General features: G+C 42.4%; 1 protein-coding gene across 1 annotated transcript in view; it reads left to right on the forward strand.

Annotated features, from left to right (window-relative positions):
- The first annotated feature begins 5,934 nt into the window (after positions 1–5,934).
- Positions 5,935–20,288, forward strand: part of LOC117384180 (hemicentin-1-like) — a 173,580-nt gene continuing 159,226 nt past the window's right edge. Inside the window, exon 1 of the mRNA XM_055228077.1 lies at positions 5,935–5,940. The gene's annotated coding sequence lies outside the window, so the exon portion shown is untranslated. The remainder of the gene's footprint in view (positions 5,941–20,288) is intronic.

Raw genomic sequence — 20,288 nt, forward strand, 5'->3', positions numbered from 1 at the left:
AGTGAAGGAAGTGCTACAGGTAATGTCAGTAGAAGTCAGGGCTGACAACACTGGAACGCCCCCTACTGTAGAGCAGATTTACTGATTTACTGTCAAGTTTAGCTATGTCAAGACAACATGTAAGAGATTATATATATATATATATATATATATATATATATATATATATATATATATATATATATATATATATATATATATATATATATATATATATATATATATATATATATATATAATCATTTTGTACAGTTTAGACATGTCACAATATTTTGGAGGTACAGTTATTGTAAAAAGAAACATCATAGATAGTCTTAAAAGTCTTTCAAGTCTAGACATTATTCGACTACATAACCAAACATCAGTGAAATCAACTTTCATTCTTCTATCTATTAAAAATATAAGTGTGTTTTATATATATATATATATATATATATATATATATATATATATATATATATATATTTTAAACTATGTTTTTACTGTGTACATGATAATACATTTCATTGAATTTTAAAGTTAATATACCAGGAAGAGGACCAGTACCAGTTCCTGTACAAGGTAAAGAAAACATTTTACATTGTGTTTTTTGGAGTATAAATTAAACTGAAATTACTTTTTGCTTTTAAAATTCTCAGTATTATTATTTTTCGCTCTGTATGATCACAATGACCTCAGTGTCCAAGTAGATTCCTCTGCTTTCTCCTACATCACAAATTACACATTGCTTAGTTAATCCACAACCTCATTATTTTATATGAGCATTTTACAGTTGATATATTTGAATAAAAATGAGAACCCTGCACACATTTTTTGTACATTTTTTTGTACAGATGGAACCAGTAAATGTAAATGCATTTGAATGCTCAGACATTTAGTGACTATAGCTTCAATTTTTTTCACAGCACCAAAGAATAGGCTCCTATAGGCCCAACAGAACCTAATGGGATGTCAGCCTGCTTTCTCTCAGTTCATCAACTGAGCTGCTTGTCAAATGCACAATTTAGTATCAGACAACATTCATTACATACAATATGACATTTTTGTAATAAGACACATCTCTGTTATATTAGTTTATTGTCTAGACTATGCACATAAACAGGCCTGGACAAAAATGATGGTACCCCTAGAAAAGAGTGAAAATAATGTGACCAAAGGCACATGTTAATCCAAGGTGTGTCCACTGATTAGTATCACAGGTGTCTACAATCTTGTAATCAGTCAGTGGGCCTATATCCAGAGCTACAGGTCATCACTGTGCCGTTTGGTGACATGGGCCGTGTCTCAATTCGCCAAATGCACCTTTTGAAGGGTCCCTTCGAAGTACTCTTCAAAGTGTAGTTTGAAGCTTCCGGACGAGAATCTGCCCTCCTCAGTGTAGCCACCATCTTGCTGAAGTGGGACAGGGCTACATCACGGGCCGCACTTCCACCGCCGTCTTTGAGCATACGATACGTACATTATGTACGTTATTTTAAATTATTTATTATTTAATAGAAGAAAAGTCAAGATGTCGTCGTCACAGCCGTTTCTCTTTTTTTAGATTGAATATCAATACGCAAATATAACGTTCAAGGTGATTTTTTTCTCATTTGTAGCTACTTCATAACTTAAACAAAATATACCTTGTAAAAATGTAATAACAGAGACAGAGGTAACAGTATCATTTTGACATTCATAGTCTATAAACCAGAGAACATGATGATTAGTTGTACATAAAGTGGGATATTGCAGTTTAACGATTCGGTATTTTGGCCAGTGGCTACACCACTTTAATACCAGTAGAGGGCACTGCTTCCCTTCAATGCCATGCCAGTTCTTTCCATCTTATTATTGTAAGGTATTTTCTAGCAGTGCAGCACTACATCAAACTAATATCTTGATTTACTAACACTAAGGTAAATGACACGTGCCACCAGGGGGCGCAGACCTATGGAATGTACCGGAACACATGAAGATTTTGTGCACGTCTCAGGGCTCTCTTCTATCCTTTTCTGAGAGTCCGTTGCGTCATTGTTCACATTACCTGTGTGGAACTCATTAAACTCTTCTGACTTTATGTTTCTCTTGGTCTTTGACGCTTATAATAGAAACAAACATTCTTACATTATTCTTATTACAGTAATAATTTCAAATGATAATAATGTCTTCTTATTGTCTAGGAATAACTGCACATTCCATTATTCCATATAACACCCCTCCTTTTTAATCATCAAACACACTGTACAGATCTTTATTCAGATTTAACAGTTTCATGTCGCACTGTTGTAGATGAGGTAAACCAGTATGAACATTTGAACGTGTATTGCGCAGCGGACTCCATTTTCTTCTCTTTTTTGTGTAGTCGCATGATGGGATATAGCAGTGCGTGAAGTGTGCATGGATGCACACTTCGGTTATGTCCGATCTCCATGGAAACGCTGGAAAGGGCAGGGCAGGTTTGTCAGGCGCATTCAGTAGGGTGCATTGAATTGGGACAGCCCTTGTTGTGCTGGAAATTTCGTAACTGCCCTTCGACGCACACTTCGAACTCACAACAAATTACATACATACCTTTTTACAAAGACATGACCTCTACCACACTGAAATTATTTTAATGTTTAACCTTATGTATTATAATAATGAACTTATTGTATTTATGCTATTTATTTATTTTTTACATTTTAACACACACTGTAACTCCACAACCAATTGTGCTTCATGTAAATTCACGTCAAAGCAGAGGCATGGGGCTCTTTAAATATGTTACTGTCATTACGGTAATGTGCTTCCGTGGTCCCTCGAAGATGACCAATCAGAGCGCAGTTGTCGCCGGGATCCTCCCAGTCAACGCTGGGGCATATTGGGACACGGCCGGCTTCTGTAGACGCTCGCAGTCCGCAAATCATATGAGTCGGGTGCGTGTCTTGACCTCCGCCGAACCCCGGAGACTGACTCACCGAACCCCTAGGGTTCGATCGAACCCAGGTTAAGAACCACTGGTCTAAGCTCTTCCTGAACCACTTTTGTGCCCTTATCACAAATTGAAAGGATGGGCAATTATTAGATACAGATCACAGAAGGGGGATGAGCTGTAATCCTCCTGTGTTTTGGGTAAAATACAGTATCTTATTTTATTAAAATCTTTAATCTTCCATTTGAGCAATGGGCATCTTTGGGATTTATTGTAAGCTGTAATCATTTTAAGCAACATCCTTTCTCTTTGAATTATTATGTAGAAATAAAAACAATGACATTTTAAACAGCATTGTACTGGTTTTCATGGGTTTGTTCTTGGGAGCTGGTCTGTTACCTGAGTCTGTAAATGCAACAGTGGGGGAAAAAGTGGCATTCACCACATTATTGACTGAAAACTTAAACTCCATTTAATTCTATAATATGGTAAACTGGCAGCAAAAATATCAGTTCACGTGCTGGTAGTAATTTTACTGGTCCAGAGTATGAAGGCAGGATCACTCTGTTCATCTCTACTGGATCTCAGGAGCGTGGCTCTTAGTGACAGTGGAGTGTACACTGTCACTATTACATCAGCAGTTGAACAAAAGGTTGGAACAACACTACAAGTACATGGTGAGATTTAAATATATTTTCAAAAACTTGTGTCTGTTGCTGTTTTTTGTGGATCTTTTTGATGAGCAATATACACTCATCTGAAGGATTATTAGGAACACCATACTAATATGGTGTTTGACCCCTGTTCGCCTTCAGAACTGCCTTAATTCTATGTGGCATTGATTCAACAAGGTGCTGAAAGCATTCTTTAGAAATGTTGGCCCATATTGATAGGAGCATCTTGCCGTTGATGGAGATTTGTGGGATGCACATCCAGGGCACGAAGCTCCCGTTCCACCACATCCCAAAGATGTTCTATCGGATTGAGATCTGGTGACTGTGGGGGCCATTGTAGTACAGTGAACTCATTGTCATGTTCAAGAAACCAATTTGAAATGATTTATGACATGGTGCATTATCCTGCTGGAAGTAGCCATCAGAGGATGGGTACATGGTGGTCATGAAGGGATGGACATGGTCAGAAACAATGTTCAGGTAGCCTGTGGCATTTAATAATAATAATAATAATAATAATAATAATAATAATAATAATAATAATACATTTTATTTATAGGGCGCCTTTCTGGGCACTCAAGGTCACCTTACAATACAATATAATATACAATTTACACACAGTTAAAATCAACATTTATGAACATACAGTTAAAAGCATTCAGATAAAACAAACATTGAAAAGGACAGGGCAGTTGTGGATTATAAAGAATATGCCAGTCTGAACAAGTGGGTTTTAAGTTTGCATTTGAAGTGTGAGAGTGTGTCAGTGTTGCGGAGGTCGGGGGGAGAGAGTTCCAGAGCTGGGGAGCAGAGCGGCTGAAGGCCCTGCTCCCCACGGTGACAAGCCGGGCTGAGGGAACAGAGAGATGGAGAGAGGAAGAGGAGCGGAGAGAGCGAGCGGGTGTGGCAATATGGAGGAGGTCTGAGAGATGGAGAAGCTGTCAATGGGTATAGAAAAATTGTTGATCTTGTTTAGGGTGGATTTGGTGCTGACAAGGAGAAGTTCAGTTTTATTGCTATTGAGTTTGAGAAAATTGGAGGTGAACCAAGATTTGACTTCATTGATACAGATAAGAAGGGTTGATGGTGGGAGTGATGAGTTTGGTTTGCCAGAGAGGTAGAGCTGGGTGTCATCCGCATAGCAGTGGAAGTGGATGTGGTGTTTCTGGAAAATGTGACCAAGGAGGAGGAGATAGATGATGAATAGGAGGGGACCGAGGACAGAACCCTGGGGAACACCTGTGGAGATAGAGACTGGATGAGAAGTGAAAGATTTGAGCTGAATAAACTGAGTGCGGTCAGAAAGATAGGAGTGAAACCAGGTGAGGGCTGTGCCAGTGATGCCAATAGAAGAGAGTCTGTTCAGGAGGATGGAATGAGAAATGGTGTCAAAGGCCGAGCTTAGGTCAAGCAGAAGGAGGATGGATACTAAACCAGAGTCAGCGGAGAGAAGAAGATCATTAGTGATTTTGAGTAGAGCAGTTTCAGTGCTGTGGAGAGGACGGAAGCCAGATTGGAATTGTTCATACAGGTTATTGGAGGACAGGTGAGATTGAAGTTGAGCAGAAATTGTTTTTTCAAGGATTTTTGAGATGAATGAGAGATTAGAAATGGGACGGAAATCACTGAGGTCAGTGGGATCAGAGCCAGGTTTTTTGAGGATAGGAGTGACAGCAGCAGTTTTCAGAGGAGAGGGAACAGTTCCAGAGGTGAGGGAAGCATGGATTATGTTAGTGATGAGAGGAGCCAGAGATGGAAGAGTAGCTTTAACGAGGACTGTGGGTAGAGGGTCAAGCTGACAGGAGGAAGTTTTGGATTTTTGAATAAGGATGGAGATTTGATTGACAGAGGGCAGAGTGAATGAAGACAAAGGAGAGATAAAGGCAGGAGGAGATATAGTGAAAGGTAAAGTTATAGCAGAGGAGGGGGTTAACTGTTGGTGGATAAGTTGGATTTTTGTGGTGAAGAATGAAGCCAGTGTATTGCAAAAGTCAGATGAATAAAGATGAGCTGGGAGAGAGTCAGGTGGTTTTGTGATGTCAGTAATGAGAGAAAAAAGAGCTTTGGAATTTCCTTCATTTGAACTGATTAAACCAGAGTAGTATGCGGATTTGGTTTTGGAAATGCAATCCTTATAGTGGAGAATGTGATTTGTGTACAAGTCCTTATGAATAGTGAGTCCACTTTTATTGTAAAGTCTTTCAAGTTGGCGGCCTTTTGCTTTTAACTGTCTGAGAGTAGGGGTGTATCAGGGTGCAGAGTGAGTGAATGAGACAGATCTGGATTTCAGTGGAGCAAGTGTGTTGAGAATATTGTGCAGTTGGGAGTTATAGTAAGAGAGCAGTTGATCTGGAGTTGTAAGACTGTCTGTACAGGGAAGATTACTGGTTTGAGAAGATAGAATGTCCAGATTTATGTCTTTAATTTTCCTAAATGCTATGGTCCGTGACGTGTTGTGTTTGGAAAGAGGCAGAATGATATTAAATGTTATGAGCATGTGATCAGAGAAGGGGATATGGTTGGCTTTACAGTCTATGGGTGACAGTCCCGAGCAGCAGATTACCTCTAGAATATGTCCTTTAAAGTGAGTGGGAAAATTAACAAACTGTTTTAATCCAAAACTGTCCAAACAAGATGTGGAATCTTGAGTGAGTGGATTATTGACAATGTCCAAATGAATATTGAGGTCCCCTAGTAATATGATATTTGATGAAAGGAGGAAACATGTGTTAAAAAAGCGGCAAAATCTGACATAAAATCCTTGTTTGGTTTTGGTGGTCGGTAAAGAGTGGCAATGATAGTAGGAGTGGGTCCGGACAGCTGGCATACGGTGGCCTCAAATGACTGAAAGGCAGGCACAGTCAAGGGCACTACTCTCAAGCTCTCGAGGTACAATACCGCGAGACCGCCCCCTTGACCAGAAGCATGAGGTTGGGAAAAATAAACAAACCCCAGAGGAGTAGCATCATTAAGATGAGTGAAGTCATTTTGTTGCTGCCACGTTTCCGTCAAGCACAACAGGTCTAACTTATGGTCCACCAGAAGATCCCGGATGAGACGGCCCTTGTTCGTCAGAGAGCGATGCCCAATTGGCACTAAGGGACCTAAAGTGTGCCAAGAAAACATCCCCCACACCATTACACCACCACCACCAGCCTGCACAGTAGTAACAAGGCATGATGGATCCATGTTCTCATTCTGTTTACACCAAATTCTGACTCTACCATTTGAATGTCTCAACAGAAATCGAGACTCATCAGACCAGGCAACATTTTTCCAGTCTTCAACTGTCCAATTTTGGTGAGCTTGTGCAAATTGTAGCCTCTTTTTCCTATTTATAGTGGAGATGAGTGGTACCCGGTGGGGTCTTCTGCTGTTGTAGCCCATCCGCCTCAAGGTTGTGCGTGTTGTGGCTTCTCAAATGCTTTGCTGCATTCCTCAGTTGTAACGAGTGGTTATTTCAGTCAACGTTGCTCTTCTATCAGCTTGAATCACTCTGCCCATTCTCCTCTGACTTCTAGCATCAACAAGGCATTTTCGCCCACAGGACTGCCACATACTGGATGTTTTTCCCTTTTCACACCATTCTTTGTAAACCCTAGAAATGGTTGTGCGTGAAAATCCCTGTAACTGAGCAGACTGTCAAATACTCAGACCGGCCCGTCTGGCACCAGCAACCATGCCACACTCAAAATTGCTTAAATCACCTTTCTTTCCCATTCTGACATTCAGTTTGGAGTTCAGGAGATTGTCTTGACCATGACCACACCCCTAAATGCATTGAAGCAACTGCCATGTGATTGGTTGATTAGATAATTGCATTAAGGAGAAATTGAACAGGTGTTCTTAATAATCCTTTAGGTGAGTGTATAGCTTTGTTGCTATAAATATTCAATGATAAAACATGCAATACTTGACAATAACACATACTAGACAATTACATTACAAAGGACTGAATCTAGATTATTCTAATTAAGTACTTTACTTTAAACCAATAAATAATTAAATTATATATATATATATATATATATATATATATATATATATATATATATATATATATATATATATATATATATATATATATATATATATATATATATATATATATATATATAGGTTTAAAAAAAAAAAAACAACAACAAAAAAAAGTAACAGTAAGAATGCATGACTATTTTGTCCTCCCCACCGTAGGCATCAACAACACAGACTTAGTGGAGTTCAGCAGTTCTGTGACTCTCTCCTTTTCTATCTGCCTCTGGCTCCTCTCTGGCTGTGTCTCAATTCGCCAAATGCACCCTTCAAGGGTCCTTACGAAGTACTCTTCAAAAGTGTAGTTTCAAGGTTCCGGTCAAGAACCTGCCCTCCTCCATCTTGCTGAAGTGGGACAGGCCTACACCACAGACCGCACTTCCACCGCTGTCTTTGAGCGTACATTACGTAGTTACGTAACGCCTACAAAAGGTGACGGCTGGTGATGAATTAGCTATACGCCATTGATGTTTGAGCAAAGGTGTAAAATGGACACAAAATCAATGAGACTTGTATTGCTCATTGTTCAGAATTTAATAGAAGAAGAGTCTAGGTGTCGTCTTCGCAGGCGTTCAGTTTTTTTTAGATTGAATGAAGTAAGTAATTCATGTTTTCTGTGTAATATCAATAGGTTCCAAGTGATTGTTTTCCGTATTGTAGCTACTTCATAACTTTAACCAAATATACCTTCTTAAAACGTTATAACAGAGACAATGGTAACCAAGATAATTTTAACATTCAGAGTTTATAAACCAACACTTATATGTTGTACAAAGTGGGATGTTGTGTATTTTAATGGTCCGGTATTTGGGAGAGGTTTGATTTGATCCATGGCTAAATCAGTTTAATACCAGTAGAGGGTGCTGTTTACCTTCTATGCCGTGCCAGTTAAATTCAGCTTATTATTGTTATTACTGCAATAATAACTTGTAATCATAATAATGTATTATTATTCTATTCAGTGAATAACTGCACATACTTTTATTCAATATAACTGTTTCTTTCCCCAAACCAGCCCCGAAGAATGTACTGCAGAATTAACCTGGGTGTGCCAGTGCTGGAAAGGTTCTTTAATCATGAAGACGCACGGCCTGACTTTCAGCTGAGCAGGGAATCCTTGGCAGTGCTAAGGCGCCTTCTGGAGCTGGACCGACGGCATGGATGGGGTGCTGAGCTCGAGGTCTTGGTCTTTCTCTTCTGGCTGGCAAGTGGGACATCATACCGGGTGGTCTCCCAAGTGTTTGGGATACCACGCTCCACTGTCCACTGCATCGTCCACAGGGTCACTGGGGAGGTGGTGGCCCTGCGTCACAAAGTCATCCACCTCCCTACCAATGATGACTTTGAGGCAATGACCCTTGGGTTTGCACGGCTGGCGAGGCACAGGGCCTTTAGGAGAGCAGCTGGGGCAATAGATGGCTGCCATGTAAGAATCAGGCCACCCAGCGGCCCTGATGGTCACAGCTACAGAAACAGGAAATTGTTTCCCAGCATTATCCTACAGGCTGTCTGTGACCATCAGGGCCGCTTCATAGACACCTACGTGGGGTGGCCTGGTTCTGTTCATGATGCCAGAGTGCTTCGACACAGTCCTCTGTACCAGAGAGGACTATATCCTCCTCCAGGGCACTTCATCCTCGGAGATGGAGGGTACCCCTGTCTCCAGCATCCACTCCCCCTCATCACTCCCTACAAGCGTCCAGTGCAAGGTGTGGGAGCCCAGCGCTTCAATTTTCATCATTCCAAGGCACGTTCAATTATTGAGCGTGCCTTTGGAATGATGAAAACAAGATTCAGGGCCATCTTTTTTCATGCGCTGGAGGTCCACCACACTTTTGCACCACATGTAAGTGAAATGTTAAATGTTATGAAATATGTGATGATGTGATGATGAAAGACAAAATCATATTTTCTTATCATAGGTCATCACTACCTGTGCCATCCTCCATAACATCTGCCTTGGGGCAGGAGACATCGTAGCCCTGGAGGACGAGCCACAGGAGAATGTAGTGGAGGACGAGGGGAACAATGAAGTGGAAGCCATCGCTGGAGCACAGTGGCGGGACCAGCTGTCTGCTGAGGTCTCTGCCCTGGAGGAGGTGTCCATGGATCATGATTATATCTAGGTATTTACAGAATAGCAAGTTTCAAATTGTTATTGAAAGTGTTTCAGGGTGATTACCTGTAAACACTGTGACTGTAAATAGATGTGATGTAACGTGACCAGTACTATCAATATTGTTTCCGATTTTTCGATAGTGACATGCCAGTCATCTATTGCCCCAGCCAGCCCTGCAAATCCAGCCCATGAACGATGCGGTGGACAGTGGAGCAGCACCCAGTGTGACAGCCCCACGTACCAGCCAGAAGATGAAGACCTCAATCTCAGCACTCTCAAGTCGGTCCAGACAGAGAAGGTTGATTAGCACTGCCAAGGTTCCTGGAAGTGTGTCTTCATGATTAAAACCTGGCACTGGCACACTCAGGTTTATTCCTTTGCACTTTGACTGTTACTTTTGTACTTTAGTTATTACGTTAATAAATTCTAAATAGTTCTTTATTTTACTTTTTCTTTGTTTAACACATGCCAATGTGTGTGAATGTAAATATTTGTCAAGAAAAACTCATAAAAGTTTCAAAACAAAACTCTTTAATTTTTTTCAATTAGTTTCTCTAATAAACCAAATAATCTCTCAAATCGTTGCTTCCTCTCCTCCCTCTCCTCCTGATCCCTCTCATCCCGCTCCCTCTGCATGCACAGGTCCTCCTTGTACAGCTGGAGCATGGGATTCTCCCACTTCCTCTTCCTCGCTTGTCTCCTCTGCTGCTCCTGCTGCTGCTGCTCCTGCTGCTGCTCCTGCTCCTGCTCCTGCTCCTGCTCCTCCTCCTCCTCCAGCGGCTGCAGCTGCCAGGAAGTACTTGGCCCTGGTGTGTCCTCAGGGATAGAGGCGATGAGGACAGGGGGGTTGATTGAGGCCCTCTGCCCCAACACCTCATCCATGAGGACAAACCAGGGCCAAGTTTCAGCCGTGGCATTTCCCGCCAGACCTTCGCCGCTCTTTGGGTACTTGCAGTCCTTTGACAGAACAAATGTTAATACAGGACATGTGAAAACAACATTAACACAATGGTTTATAAGTACAAATGAAAACAGTACACATTCAGATCATGTACATACTTTATATTTCTTCTGCAGGTTTTCCCACTTTTTCTTGGCCTGAAGGGGTGTGACCGTCCCCTCCAGGCCCATCTTCTGCAGTATTGTCCTAAGTAAGTCATACAGAAAAACATTCTCAATTTACCCAATTATAATACAGCAGCTTATAATACACTGACAATCAGAATGTTCTACTACACTGTAAGATTTCCTACAGTTATTGGAAACATTTGTTCTGTTACTATGCAGCACATTCTATCATTCCATTTATGTTTTTTTAAGATATTTTTGAGTCTTCTTTGGTAAAGAAGATGATGATCAAATGAACAATTCCCACATTTGTGTGAGCAACAGTCTACTGAAAAACAGGTACATTTAGTTCTTCACTGTGATCTCAGATAAGCATATTCAGGGCCATCAGTTAACCTCTTCTGTACTTCTGCTCACAGAAGTACAGGTTGTGGATAAGACGGGAATGAAATAGGGAAATCCAGGTTAAGTCATTACTATCCACATATGTACAAATGTAAACGTATTCAATTCGCAGTAAGGGCAACTTTTATGTATTTCTGGGGTCCTTGTTATATTATGTGGGTATATTGCAATGTTTTTGCCCTTACTTCCACGCCGCCTGTGCGGAGTACTTGGCCCCGCTGAACAGGTGCGCATTCTCCCCCCTCAGGCGGATGAATTGCTCTGTCTGCTCGTTGCTCCCTAAAGACAAAAGAATATTCTTAAATAAAAAACAATATTAAACATTACGATTAATACACAAATATACAAGTGCAAGCGATAATTCGTTCATTGTTACAACTACACAGCGATAACTGTAAACTCTATTTTACGGGACTTCACTGAGTTGAGTGGCCTCATACAGATCTGAATTTAATTCTAACAGTTTCATGTAACAACCATTTCATGTTGCACTGTTGAACCAGTTGAACCCACGTTAAACAGTACTTACATTTAAACGTGTACTTGCATACGTTCTCCATTTTTTTTCTTTCTTTCTTGCATAGGCACGGTGCATGACGGGATATAGAAGTGTGTGAAGTGTGCACGGATGCAGGCTTTGGTTACGTCTGATCTCCATGGAAACGGTGCAAAGGGAAGGGCAGCTTTGTCGGCCGCATTCAGTAGGGTGGGTTGAAATGGGACAGCCCTTGTCGCGCCGGAAATTACGTCACTGCCCTTTGAACCGCCCTTCCAATGATGATTCTAAGGCCAGGTGGGCGAATTGGGACACAGCCTCTGTCTTTCCTCTGGTTAAATGTCAGTACTGAAGTTACAGCCAGTGACAGAGTGCACCTCACTGATGGAGGAGCAATTCTCACTATAACCACTGTGGGGCGCTATGACCAGGGACCAGGGACCATTCACATGTAAAGTGTCTAATCCTGTCAGTAGCAGCATCAGTGACCCAGTACTCCCATTAAACTGTGAATAAAGGATGTTGCTGTTAAAACATGCATAAACAATTCTTAACTTTTCTTAACATGGACATTTTCTGTCTTCAGATGGACCTGATGATGCCATTTTGACATACCACATGAAAGGAAGAAATGTGTCTCTGTGCCTTTGCCTTTTACTGGAGCACAGATACAACTGAAGAACATGGAGATGAGTCAGAGTGGAAACTGTCTCATCTCATCTCTGTCTCAGCCTGCAAGCATCCATCCATCCACCCATTTTCTTCCGCTTATCGGGGGCCGGGTCGCGGGAGTAGCAGTCTAAGCAGGGACTCCCAAACTTCCCTCACCCCGGACACGTCCTCCAGCTCCTCTGGTGGGACCCCAAGGTGTTCTCAGGCCAGCCAAGAAACATAGTCCCTCCAGCGTGTCCTGGGTCTTCCCTGGGGCCTCCTCCCGGTGGGACATGCCCAGAATACCTCCCTAGGGAGGCGTCCAGGAGGCATCTTGGGCAGATGCCCGAGCCACCTCAACTGGATCCTCTCGACGTGTAGGAGCTCTACTCCGAGCTCCTCCTGTGTGACCGAGCTCCTCACCCTATCCCTAAGGGTGCGCCCGGCCACCCTGCGGAGGAAGCCCATTTCAGCCGCTTGTATCCGCGACATTGTCCTTTCGGTCATTACCCAGAGCTCATGACCATAGGTGAGGGTAGGAATGTAGATTGACCGGTAAATCGAGAGCTTTGCCTTTGGGCTCAGCTCCTTCTTTACCACAACGGACCGATACAGCAACCGCATCACTGCAGACGCTGCACCGATCCGCCTGTCAATCTCACACTCCATCCTTCCCTCACTCATGAACAGGACCCCGAGATACTTGAACTCCTCCACTTGAGGCAGAGACTCACCACCCACCCGGAGATGGCAAACCACCTTTTTCCAGTCAAGAAAAATGGCCTCGGATTTGGAGGAGCTGATTTTCACCCCAGCCGCTTCACACTCTGCTGCAAACCGCCCCAGTGCCTGCTGCAGGTCCTGGCTCGAAGAAGCCATCAGGGCAACATCATCTGCAAACAGCAGAGATGAAATCCCCGGCCTCCGGCCCCTGGCTGTGCCTAGAAATTCTGTCCATAAATATAATGAACAGAACCGGTGACAAAGGGCAGCCCTGGCGGAGTCCAACATGCATCGGGAACAGGTCTGACTTACTGCCGGCAATGCGAACACAGCTCCTGCTCTGGTCATACAGGGACCGGACAGCCCTCAGCAAAGAGCCCCGGACCCCATACTCCCAGAGCACCCCCCAAAGGACACCACGAGGGACACGGTCGAATGCCTTCTCCAGATCCACAAAACATATGTGGACTGGTTGGGCAAACTCCCATGAACCCTCAAGGACCCGATGGAGAGTATAGAGCTGGTCCAGTGTTCCACGACCAGGACGAAAACCACACTGCTCCTCCTGAATCCGAGGTTCGACTATCAGTCGGATTCTCCTCTCCAGTACCCTGGAATAGATATTACCGGGAAGGCTGAGGAGTGTGATTCCCCTGTAATTGGAACACACCCTCCGGTCCCCCTTCTTATACAGAGGGACCACCACCCTGGTCTGCCATTCCACTGGTACTGTCCCCGACCGCCACACGAAGATGCAGAGACGTGTCAGCCAAGACAGCCCCACAACATCCAGAGACTTGAGATACTCAGGACGGATCTCGTCCACCCCTGGAGCCTTGCCACCAAGGAGCTTGCCAACCACCTCAGTGACTTCAGCCAGGGTAATGGACGAGTCCGCCTCTGGGTCCCCAGTTTCTGCTTCCTCCTCGGAAGACGTGACAGTGGGATTGAGGAGATCCTCAAAGTATTCCTTCCACCACCCGACAACATCCCCAGTCAAGGTCAACAGCTCTCCACCCGCACTGTAAACAGTGTTGGTGAAGCACTGCTTCCCCCTCCTGAGGCGTCGGACGGTTTGCCAGAATCTCTTTGAGGCCATCCGATAGTCCTCCTCCATGGCCTCCCCGAACTCCTCCCAACCCCGAGTTTTTGCCTCTGTGACTGCCCGAGCCGCGGCACACTTAGCCTGCCGGTACTAATCAGCTGCCTCAGGAGTCCCACGAGCCAACAAGGCTCGATAGGACTCCTTCTTCAGCTTGACGGCATCCCTTACTTCCGGTGTCCACCACCAGGTTTGGGGATTGCCGCCGCGACAAGCACAGCAGACCTTACGACCACAACTACGAGCAGCCGCATTGACAATAGAGGTGGAGAACATGGCCCACTCGGAGTCCATGTCCCCAGCCTCCCCCGGGATCAGGGAGAAGCTCTCCCGGAGGTGGGAGTTGAAGACCCCTCTGACAGAGGGCTCCGCCAGACGTTCCCAGCAGACCCTCACAATGCGCTTGGGCCAGCCAGGTCTGTCCGGCTTCCTCCTCCGCCAGCGGATCCAACTCACCACCAGGTGGTGATCAGTTGACAGCTCAGCCCCCCTCTTCACCCGACTGTTCAAGACACATGGTCGGAGATCAGATGACACGAAAACAAAGTCGGACAAACTGTGACTAGCACAGAAGTCCAATAACAAAACACCGCTCGGGTTCAGATCGGGGAGGCCATTCCTCCCAATCACGCCCCTCCAAGTGTCACTGTCATTACCCACATGGGCATTGAAGTCCCCCAGGAGAACAACGGAGTCCCCAGTTGGTGCACTGTCTAGTACCCCTCCCAGTATACCTCCCATTGCCTGTGGGGCAATGAGCAAGCCCACACCACCTCGCTGCCGCTCCCTGCGAGCAACGCCAGAGAAATGGAGAGTCCAACCCCTCTCAAGGAGTTGGGTTCCAGAATTTCTGTCACACATGCAAATTCAGAGTGTTATCATTTTTATATTAATAAATGCTGTTTTATGTTAATATTGATTTATATGTATAAGCTACACTTGTTTTATTGCATTAATGTTAATTTTGGAAAATATCTTAGGATTGTCATTATTTAAGTTTTACGTAAATATGTGTTGTCACTTTAAGAGCGACAGCGCGCACGAGGGAAAACAGCACGCGCTGTGAAAACGTGTTTAGTTGAGGCAGCGCATAAAGACGGAGCCAAATGGTTTTCTTACCGTAGTATTGCTTATTTTTGAGAATTACTTGATTTGATTACTTCTGTAAAGGATTTTTGCAACTGTGAATTCAAATTTCTGTAACTCCTTTTTACATTGGAGTCCAATGCAAGTTATTTTCTCTTCATTAAAAATACACGAGTAACGCCAATGGACAACACAAAACCAGGCCTCAACTCGCACATAAGGATTGTAAAAAAAACAGACTTGCAGTAACACTTTGAGGCCACTAAAAGGTGCTGTGTTCACTGGTAGTCACAACACCTAAGCAGCTGGATAACTATCTCTTAAGCTCTCTCAAATGGCTCCATCGTAGGGATAGCTGTGTTAGTTGCAAGAGTTGCTGCAGGAGGAGTCGTCTATGTGTATAAACAGCAGTAAGTTATAAGCAAATATTTAGCGTCTTAATATGTTATGTAAATTTACTGTATAAAATTGACAAGAATATATTTATTTGTCTTTTGGGGGTTTTTTTTGTTGTTTTTTTTGTTTTGTTGTTTTTCCAGAAAAGCAAGAAAGTTAAACAAGAAGAGTAAGTGTTCTTCTAATCTATCAAATATTCTCAATAATTCAATTCCATTTAAAATACAATTTATGCTGCCCACACAAATTCAACAAAAACAGATATACATAAAATATGACAAATAGGCAAAGAACAATAAAACACCAAGATATCCTGCGCAACTAGACCCAAATGCCAAAGAAAAGTTTTTAGCCTGCTCTTAAACTGCGCTACAGACAATAAACGTGAATGAATTGTTATTGCGCCTTCACATACAGGTCTGAAGGGACAGGATGACAATGAGAATACTTCAACTACAGACAACTGATTAAACTGATTGCGGTTGTGTTGTGTGACTTCTGCGTTTATGTAACTTTAAAAGTTATGCTATAGTATAAATATATGTAAATACCGCAAAATACATTAATGTTTCTGCAGTGGGATTAAACAAGTCTCTAAGTAGAGCAAAAACTTAGCTTTCAGAGGTAGTCTTCTGGACATTGTTTTGGAAATCAAGATGTTTCAGCTCCAAAACAGAAACTATTTTCCATTTGAAAAAAAAATTATTAGTCTGAGACACTATGATTTATACTATCATTGAGTTAAATAAGTTCTTCCCCCAAATGGATGCGTTTTAGAGGGTTGTGGTAACCCTATTGTAATTTGACTGGCTCTCCTTCACCACTGATTACCTGATTAGCATTTGATGGGCTTGAGCTCTCTTATTGTGTGAGAATATTCCTGTAGACTGCAGATCAATTACTTACTTCAATCCTCTTTCAAAACAACCCTTCTCTCTGGTAAAAATTTGCACCTCACTCTTTTCAAATGAGTGGTTTAAATGTGAATGGCAAATTTGAGTGTCTTCTATGTTGATACAGTTTGTTTTTTTTTTGGTAGTAATTGTTTTACCATTGTAACTCTCATAGTGTGTTTACTGGTTGAAAATACACAGGAATGTCATGTTGTCTCGTTTTTCTTTAAATTTATTTATTTATTTTAATGGGATAAATATGGAAGCCCGTTTCCGCCATGAAAAAAAAAAAAAAAAGCCCCACAGAAAGTCGAAATTACGAGTTTTAAACTCGTAATTATTAGTTTCAAACTCATAATTATTAGGCCTATAAGGTATTTTTTAACAATGTAATACTACCCCCAGATGCCTGTAGCCCTACTCACCAAAGACCCCCACCCTGAGAGGGTCGTAAAGCAATCTACAGCACTAGGGCCAAGAAGATAACATCTAGGACCAGGGCCACTTCTTATCTGTGGCCCTGTTCACCAAGGACTGAGTGCCCCCCATCCTGTGAGGGTCATAAAACAATGAGATTGATTGACTTAAAAACGCACATTCAGGGATTTTGCCAAAAGGTTTTTAATGTGTAACCACATGTTGCCAAGAGGAAGACCCGCCTCACACACTGGGAGGCCTATAAAAGCTGGAAACACAAACATCTCAGGACTCTCTTCCTATCCATTCCTGAGAGTCCGGTGCTTCATTGTTAACTTTACCTGTGATGAACTCATTAAACCCTTCTGACTTATATTTCAGTCTCTTAGTCCTCTTTGACGCTTGCATCAGAAACGAACATTTCTTATAGGCCCGAGCCTGGGACTCCGTCCCGGCGAGGGACTCATTAAAACCGTGTCCGAAACCCAGAAAATGGCAAAAATCAAGTAGTAAACACGCCCCGACATGGCAGTGAGTGGTGTCAAAAATTAGAACTCGACGAGCTCTAATTGTCACAAAAGACCCCGAGTAAAAATAACGAAAGACGACTCGGTAGCGCCACCTCAAACTTTCATTTTCATGGGGCCAATGTGAGCCCGACTCGGAAAAAAGTCAACATAAAAATCTGAAACTCACATCAAAAAACAGAGCATGTCGGGACATGACAAACATGTTTGTAACCGCCCGGATAGCAACTTTAGCGGTTAAAAGAGGAACAGAGCAGAGCTGAGCCATTTAGTCCAGTGCAGACCCAAGTGCGTTTTATTTCCACCACAACCATTTACAAAAAACAAGGAAAAAGTTTAAAAGAATCATCATTTGCAGTACCTGTTACATACAGCACCCTCTCCTGTAGCCACTGAGATTTTTCCTTTTATAGAGCCTCTCCTTAATTGGGTGAGACCATTCTGTATAACAGGTAATTCTTTTCTCAGATCCAGTTCTCTTGTTAAAATTCAGCTCCAATTCATCAATGTACGAATTTATTCAATTAAATTGTCAATTAAAATAGAGCTCTGTTTAAATTCAATTATTTTAACAGTGGAAAATAATCACATTACCCACAAGCTAAAATATACAACACCCCTCCTTGTTAACCCCCAATGGTCTGCCCCGGAACCTTCTTAAGGTGCTTCGGCTCCCCGGGGACTCATTTGGCCGAAACACCTAAGACAGACCACATGAGTAAGTTAAAATTCTCACAATTGTCAAAGTCAGTGCTACACATTTATCAATAAAACATTTTAAACATTTGTGTATGTCCTTTTCTTCCCGTTAGCCTCCATGATAGTAATGGACTAGCTACATTACAATGATATTATGGCCCCGCCCTAAAATGTACAGGAAGTCGGCCATATTGGATCAAACCCGGGAACGACAAAAGTGCACACCCTCGCATTCAGGACATTTTCTCAAACAGTTTTCATCAGAAACACGTCAAATTTGGCCAAATCCCACTAAACCCATGTGTGATTAAAGATTATCAATTACATTTTGATTATAACTTTGGGTGTGGTCAGGGTGAATTTTCAACAAAATCGCAAATTTTGGAATATTTAAAAAAAATATTTCTCTTTCACACATTTTTGTTGGGAAAACGCTAATACAGCGTTTATGCACATGAAATACATTGCCGCAATGAGAGACCTTTTTCATCGTAGACAAATGAAATTTAGTACAAACATAGAACATGTCAAGACAAGAAAAAAATTATATTATGACCCCACCCTAAACCCTACAGGAAGTCGGCCATTGTGGGCGGAACCCCATTTTTCCAAAATTTTACCTCTCACATTTGAATTTTTTACGCCTCAAATTTTTATTCGAGAAACATGAAAATTGGTCAAAATGAACTACACCCATGTGGGATTATAAGCTAGTCTTTTGGAATTTTCTAAGTTATAAAATGTGGGTGTGGCCAGCCTGCAAAGAAAAAAAATACATTTTTAAAGGCTTTAAATGCGTGTAATTCACACAGTTAGTGTCCTATTTCCCGGCAAGAATATACTTTTTTTTCAAAATGTTGATCTGAACGCATAGAGATACAATTTACACAGGTCAGACATTATATTGCTCCACAGCGCCCCCTTGAAAGTTTGAATTGGACCAAAAAAATTACTTTGACATAAACATTTGAAATTTGGCATGGACATCCGTATTGACATACTGAACAAAAAAGCCAATGAGAACATACCTCTATTTTCAAAGGTGTTGCCATGGCAACGTCTGACATTTCTCATTGAAATACATGGGTTTTGGTTAACTGGGATGAAAAATATTTACTGTGTCATAGAACATTGAAAGTTGGTACACATATTCCTCTCATCATACTGAACAAAAAAGCCAATGAAGACATACCTTTATTTCCAACCGTGCGGGCGTGACAGTGTCATAAATGGTCTCATTGGAATGAATGGGGTAGTATTACTGAGACGCTGATTTTGAGGGGAGGGGCGATGTAACCGGGAATGAAACCACACACTATACTATGGAGAGCACTCCCCAGCGTCCTCTCATGGCCTTATACCAAAAGGAAATTAAATTCTGTCAACTGAATTGTCCAGTTGACAGAACTGAATTTTATTTAGCTATGCCATAGCTAAATAAATAGCAAATCCATAGCTGCTATGGATTTGCTATTTCTTTTGCCATGGATACTACCTGACTGAGGGATTATACACTCATGGTATTATGTTTAAATTATGCCAGAAAATGCTCACCATGCTACACCACCGGACAGTGCGACTGAGTGAATGAGTGATGCATTAAATTGTTACGAAACTTTCAGTGCCTAGAGAAGCACTTTATTTTGTATTTTATTTTTTATTTTGAATGTATTTTGGAATTTCTGCAGTACAGAAAATGAGACTGTGACAGAATATAAAGATATGCTAGTTAGTATTTAATAATTTAAAGGCTAACTATGTCACGATCCACACTTTCCCAGTCCTTGTTTTGCCTCCTACCCTTTTCTCTTCCTCCCCCACCTGCCGGAGCTGGGCTGAGCCCCTGGCTCCTCCCGCGCGCACCTGCAGCCCATCAGTGCAATCACCACCTGCTGCTGTGGATAAGAGGAGCCAGGACTGGACTATACTATTGAATTCTGGACCTTTGCCACGGAGGTGGACTGGACCGATAGCGCTTTGAAGGCGGTGTTTTTAAAGGGACTAAACGCCCGCCTGAAAGATGAACTGGTTTCCCGTGACGAGCCTCCGGATTTAAAGACTTTCATTGTGCTGACTAATCGGATTGATAATTGCCTGCAGACCCGTC

Source organism: Periophthalmus magnuspinnatus, chromosome 16, assembly GCF_009829125.3.
Source record: "Periophthalmus magnuspinnatus isolate fPerMag1 chromosome 16, fPerMag1.2.pri, whole genome shotgun sequence".
Taxonomy (NCBI): Eukaryota; Metazoa; Chordata; class Actinopteri; order Gobiiformes; family Gobiidae; genus Periophthalmus; species Periophthalmus magnuspinnatus.